Source organism: Rhinopithecus bieti, unplaced genomic scaffold (genome assembly GCF_001698545.2).
Source record: "Rhinopithecus bieti isolate Rb0 unplaced genomic scaffold, ASM169854v2 scaffold_4541, whole genome shotgun sequence".
In the NCBI taxonomy this organism is placed as follows: domain Eukaryota; kingdom Metazoa; phylum Chordata; class Mammalia; order Primates; family Cercopithecidae; genus Rhinopithecus; species Rhinopithecus bieti.
The window spans coordinates 171,323-178,437 of NW_016804414.1; positions in this window are offsets into that span (position 1 = coordinate 171,323).

A 7,115-nucleotide genomic window follows, 5' to 3' on the forward strand; every position below is an offset into this window, starting at 1 on the left:
GAGTTTCTCTTTGTGGATCAACATTGATCATTTTCCAGAAAAGAAAAAAAGACTCCAGGACCTTTTGTGACCTTCCCATTCCTTTTACACCCTACCCCATCCCACATGCCAAAGAATTTCCAAGAAGGGCTTCACTAGCTACTTCTCTACTCTGGGTTGCAGATAAGTTCAAGTATTTTGAATGGCACAGAAGCGATTTCTCTTTGGCCAAAAGAGAAACTCAGGGGAATGAAAAAAATCAAAGGCAAGCCTACTTGTGAGCTTCCCAAACTGAGCAAGTTTGGGTGCAGCATATGTAGTCTCAGTTTTGGAAACCACAATATGCCATTCATCCCTAACTAGATGACGGGACAGAAATGTTGTTGCTGAACCAACCAAGGGAAATATGCTTGCTGATTACCCAAAACAAACTTGCAAAATTCAACTTCTAGTGCTTCAAATTTTCAGATGGGAAAATTTTTCTTACGTATAATTTTGAATATTTTTTTCACTTGCTAAGTGAAGATGAGGTAATCTGGGGGCACATTTGAAAAGATGGGGTTCTCACCTGATAAAATAGGATCAAGAACAAAAACAATTGCTGGTTAAGAAAATTCCAGAACAGCCAAGCAGAGTCCCTTCCTCAAGATGAGAATGGGTATGTGTGGAGAAAGAGTGGGTGGTGTCAAAGACACTGACACTAAAACACAGACCTTTGGGGCATGTGATTTGGTTCAGCCGATGAAACACAAACTACTGATGCCCTTTGTTACTGAAAACCTTTCATCCATTCATCAAGGAGCCCCATTCACACCACCTCCCTCCTGGGGCTGTAATGTAGTCTTTTCTCCTAAGAGCTGATATTGAGGCCCAGGACTCGGGAAAGTTGACAAAGCAAGCCAGGAATTTCCACTGGGGCCATGCCAGGGACACTGCCTTGAGAGACACAATCATGGGCCTTCCTCCTGAGGACAGCCTCTTGACTCAGCTCATTCTTTCTACTTCCCAATCTCTCTCCTCATTGAGAAAAAAAGCCAAAATAGAGATCCTTTGGTCTACCCATATCCTACTTATTTGTCCATCAATTATCTCTGAACTTCCCAAAGCACATCAACAAAGCATTTTATCTACAGGTACCTATTGTTTAGGGCTATAGTCTTTGGAGAAGCTGAATTTGCAGTAATCCATCTATACACAAATACTCATCAGTCAATAAGAAGCTATTACTATGAGCAATGGCGGAACATTCCAGGAAGATGGCAGAATGTAGACAGCGTTCCACAAAATGTGCTGTGAGATACTGAATTTCTGGCTGCTTCAAAGTGTTTATCACTCGCTAAAACGGCCATTTTATCAAGTACTCATTTTTTTAAAATATCATTAAAACAGTCATATAGTTGTCTTCTATTCAGAAATGACTGCTGCCTAGGATTTGGGGTTTGTTGTTTATTTTGTTTTGGGCTTTTTCCCCCTGGAATACTAGATTTATCGGAATCAGAGAATGAATACCAAAGGTTAACCTAACATTTATCCTCAAATTGTGGCTCCTGGAGAGGTCAATATGACAAGATGATAACCTAATAATTATTGGAGAGGACATCATTTTCTCTAAAGAACTGCGCCCAAGCAAAATAGGTAATGATTACTCATGCTCGGATTCCATAGCTTTAATTATCAGCTTTCTGAAGATGCCTTTTGGAGTCTGCAGGCAGTACTGGCAAAGATGAAAAGAAAAAGAAAACGTTTTGCTGGCAACTTATAAAGTACAACTAGCACTCCCATCTCCACCGCGCGGCAAAATGCACAGCCTCGGCAGGTCACGCCGGATCAGAGCTACAGAATGGGTGTGAGAAGCTGGCCGGGCCGCAGCGGCCACGTGTCTCCAGCACTGTGAACCTAGGAAGCGGGAGCCCACATATTCCTGATTCTTTTCCCGTGAACCATGCCAAATTTTTTTTTTAATTCTTTGAGAAACCCGTGGGTGGGCACAGATGGGAAGTGGGAAGCTGCAAAAGGGAAGAAGATGGTATTGGAGTGGAGCGTAGAGCCAGGCGCGCCTCTGCAGGCGCGTCCTCGCGGACCCAGATGGCGCGGCCCCTGCGCTCGGTTCCAGGGCTCTGCTGCCTCCGCCGCGCCCCCTATAGGCCGCCAGCGCCGAGGAACCGAGGCGGAGAGCAGCCACCCCAGACCTGTCTGTTTACAACAATAAGCCCATGGGCTGCCGCTCAGTGTGCAACCAGTTGTTCCGTGCACACAACAAACATTTTTAAAGAGCAGCATCGGATTAAAAAAAAAAAAAGTTGATACTGCTTTCCAATGTTATAAAAGGCTTGTCGCTTTATGATTGTTGTACATGTTCAATTTGATGCCATTAATTTAAGAAGCCTCTTTACTTCCCACTTTCAGGTGAGCCCGGAACTCGGCTTAGGGAAAGGAATCCCCTTTACCTATCCAGAAAACATAAAAGCAGCCCTTTCCTAATGAAGTCCCAGCAAAGGCAGTCAACTTAGGAAATATTAGTGCAGCCTGGAACTTGGAGACTCTCCGTGCAGCACACGTGCCAGTTAGGCAATGAGGCGAGAGGAAAGCGGGTCGGCCAGGCTCGGAGCTGGGTGTTCCCAAAGCTGGAGGGAGAGGAGCCGTGCACATTGACGCACTTATCCTCTACACGTAGGTGAGCCTGCATCAGAGAGCGGGCGTAGTGGTCGGTGACGGTAATCTGCTCTTTTGACTCTTTGAAAGAAGACAAACTGACGAGGAGGAGGAGAAGGTATAGACGAGGATTAAATTATTAGCACAAGGCAGCTGCAGAAACGTGCTCTGTGGCCGCCCTCCAGAGCCATTTCTCAGGCTACCTTGCAGCTTGCGGTTGTTATGGCCCGCTCCCAGATCCAGGCTTCCCTCCGGTGTTGTGAGATGGGGAGCACACACTCACGGTGGGCTGCGCGGGAGGACTGAGGGGGTGCCCTCCGTGAAGATGGAGCCCAGGGCCAACACATGGGTGCTCCTGGAGGCTCAGCTCCCACCTCTCCCTTCTTCATCCAGCCAGACCTGCCCCACATTCACGTTGCTCTGTACATCCACACAGCCCAGCACAAATATTGTAGGCAAACCCATGCCTCAGTACCAGCACTGGGAAAATAAAAAAACACGCCCACTGAAAGTCTGAAAAGACCTTGGTATCCAGGCATGCTCTAGCGAAACAGTTTTAAGTTTTTATGGTAGCAGAGCCTTTCCTGAAATGCTGAACCCAAAACATACAAAAACCAAATCGCCATAATGAGAGAGAGGCATTAGACTGCAGCTATTAAGATCACGACTCCAGTCTGTCATCTAAGCTACCCGGGAGGCTGATGCAGGAGGATTGCTTGAGCCCAGGAGGTGGAGACCAGCCCAGGGAACATAGCAAGACCCCTGTCTCTAAAAAAAAACCTTTAAAATGTAACAAATTTAAAAACTTAACTGGGCATGGTGGCATGCGCCTGTACTCATCACTACTCAGGAGGCTGAAGTGGGAGGATTGCTAAAGCCCAGGAGCTTGAGGCTGCAGTGAGCCGTGATTGCACCTCTGCACTCCAGCCTGGGAGACAGAGCGAGTCTCCCCGACCCCCGCCCCCATTTCCAAAAGAAAAAAGAAAGAAAGAAGAGTATGACTCTGACACCTGATTATTAGCTTCAAACCCAGCTGTGCATTTACTATTTTTGCGACTGGTCTTTTTTGCCAGTGTTTTACCAGGGCATTGCCTGAACCATGGTATATGCTACACAAATGTTGGCTTAATTATTGATGGCTGCCCCACAAAACCCTTAATGGCCAGGCTGCCTCTGACTCAACGCTGTTTGTGAACATCTCTAGGTGATCCATTAGTTCAAATTTATCCTTGTTTTTAATGCTAGGCCTGAAATTGATCAGTGATTCTGGACTGTTCTAGGAAGATCCAGATTATAAGCACATTCCTTGGCTTTACAGAGCAGAGGTCTGAAAGCTGTGCTCTATAGCTCTAGGGTTCTTTGGATGCAATTAAGGGCCACTGAGGGGTGAGAAAGAAGTTGAGTGCAGTGAGCTCTGAGTCTCTGCACACCTTAGCCTTAGTAGTAATAACACTAACAAGCATGTAGACATCATTTGCTGCATAACAGGCCCCGCTCTAACCACTTTACACAAATGAATTTTATCCCCATGACAACACTAAGTGCAAAATATGATTGTTCTCACTTGGGGAAACTGAGACACAAGGCCAGCAAGTGGCTTGTTCAAAGTTGCGTGAAGACCAGTTCTACTCTGGGAGCTTGTGGTCCAGCGACCAAGACAGATACAGAACAAATAAAACATTGGGATGCATTTTTGGAAAGGAGACACCTACAACCTAATGGGGAAAATAGCAAGGGGTTCTTCCATTCCATGGAACTAGGAAGGGCTTCCCTGGAAAAATGATGTTTAATCTGAGATGGGGAAAGCAGTAAGAACTAGATAAGGAATGGAATTATTTCCTGACCAAAGGAATGGCATGTGGAAAGGGCCCAGTCAAGAAAGGAGCTCTGACCGGGCTCCTTTAGGTGTTCTATAGGTGTGACAGTGGCTCACACCTATAGTCCCAACTCTTTGGGAGACCAAGGTGGGTGGATCACTTGAGCCTAGGAGTTTGAGACCAGCCTGGCCAGCATGGTGAAACCCCATCTCTAGTAAAACTACAAAAATTAGCCAGGTGTGGTAGCACATGCCTATATTCTCAGTTACTTGGGAGGCTGAGGCAGGAGACTCACTTGAACCAGCAAGGCAGAGCTTGCAGTGAGCTGAGATCACGCCACTGCACTCCAGCCTGGGCAACAGAGTGAGACTCTGAGGAGAAGAGGAAGAGGAAGAGGAAGAAAGAAGAAGAAGGAGAAGGAGAAGAAGAAGGGGAAGGGGAAGGGGGAGTTCTGGAAAGCAGCTGAAGTCCAGGGGGTGAGGGACAATGCCCACAGGAGTGGACAAGGCAACAAAGAATGAAGCCCCTAGAGGCAGAGCCCAGAGCCGCCAGCTCGGCTGCAGGTCAGCTTGCTTGCCTCCAGGTCTCTGTGGTCCTGGATTGCCTGGTCTCTAGATTTATTTCCATGTTCTTATCAATGTTTCCTTCAAGGATAGAAAAACGGGCCTCATGGAATATTTCCAGGAAAAATTAAAAGTAGATGTGATCCATAAGTAACACAAGAACACAAACCCTTAAATCTGTATCTAGCATATTAACAAACCTGGATTGTCCTTCTACCACACGCTTCGTGGCATTCTTTCATAGAAAAGTGAATTCCTACAGGTTGCTCCCCAAAAAACCATCCTCCAATCAGTCTATTACATTATTTCATTTTAAAAAAAAGCATTAAAATTTTCCAAAACTGTTGGGTTTTTTATTTTTTGTAAGCTCTCTTGTAAATAAAGATTTTTTAAAAGACTTATTCAGTCATCTTGGGTAATGAATTAATGTTTTCATTCAAGATCTTAAAAATATGACAAACATATATAAAGCAAATACGTTACATTTTGAGTTATAGTCAGCCCATAGACTGAACTAATAAAATAGCCTTAATAGAAAAGATTTTATACTTCTGTTCTTCCTTAATTTTACTTAGATGCTCTATGCCCAAATCATTTATTTTGCCTTTAAAACTAGGCATTGGAAGTCCAGTGGAAGTCCAGTACCTGCCTTGGGGTCTGGTCGGAGGAGCCTCACTCTCTGCTCAGAGGGAGAGTTCCAGGGCCTTTGCCACCAACTATCTAGGTGATTGTAGTGAGTTGGATGATATGTATGACTTTAAGAGACCCACTCTCAATTAAAGTAGAAATTTAAAAAAATCCACAAACCAAAACCCTAGCAATTAACCTGGATTCAATACAAAAAGTATTCACTGGCTCCGTGCCCTGTGCCCACAACTGTACCGCATCCTTTAAAAATGCCACTCTCTTCCTGGAGCAGGACTCACCCCAACTCTCTTGAAAGTTTCTGATCTTAGGAAAGGAAGAAAACCTACTCACTTCTACTTTCCCATGCCCACTCCCATCAACACTTTAAATTCTGTACAGAGAAAAGAATGTATGCATTAAGAGCAGTCAATTTGTAAGCCTTGACCACTTCTGCTATAGGAGCTGATGTTTGGCTTGTGCCTACTCACGTGTTTACCTTCATCACAACTGCCAAGGGAGAGAGGGAAGTTGGGGAAAGAGGGAAAAAGGAAACAGGAGAGTGAGTCTTCATTAGAGCTGCCGTGTCCCAGGACACACTCTGGAACCACAAGTGAGCTAAGTCCCGGGACTCTTGGGAATGGCATCCGCAATGACCAGCCTGCACTGATCCCCCTGCATGGACCTGGCATTCAGTCACCTGCTTGTATCCTGGGACTACCTCCAGTGGAAAGGAATCAGTGTTGAAGGGCAGAAAGCAACCACATTTCTCCCACCAAATTTTTGGAGGAAGGACATTAGGAACTAGTAAAATTATTTTGGCTTATCATAAAAAGAATTATGTGTTTTTTTAAAGAACTGTTTTAATGATAGGTTTAACATTTTTATCTGAATTATAAGCATTCATGCACCTGCACACTTCAATACATTCATAAAAACCCAAGAGCAATACAAAGCCTTGAATAATAGCAGCAGCTGGCATACATTTTTTTTTGCCATTCTTCTCTCAAAAACATAGTCCTGATTATGTATAGATAATAATGCATGTTATTCACCTTTCTACCAGAAAATTAAGAGAGTTAACTAAAATACATGATTTATACGGCCATTCCTGAATAGAAAATAAAAGAGGCATTCACATTTATAAAAATAGAGCCTGGAAAATTGAATAAGGTACAGATATTTCTCATTTGAAAGAACATTTTAAAACCTAATAATATCAGTATAATGTCACATGGTCTTTGAAGAGAAGTTTTACATCTGATGTATCCTTGAAAACCCCTGGAACCTAGCAATATTACTTGGTGAATATTGGTTAAATAAATGAATAAACCACAAAACAAAAAGCTTCCCCCCCCACACACACACACACACACGATAATGAAGGCCACTAAACACTGGAATCAGGAGCTGCAAGAATCCAAGTTAGAAAAAACTTACAAGATAATTCTAGTAATCCTCCAGTTTCCATAGGTGTAAA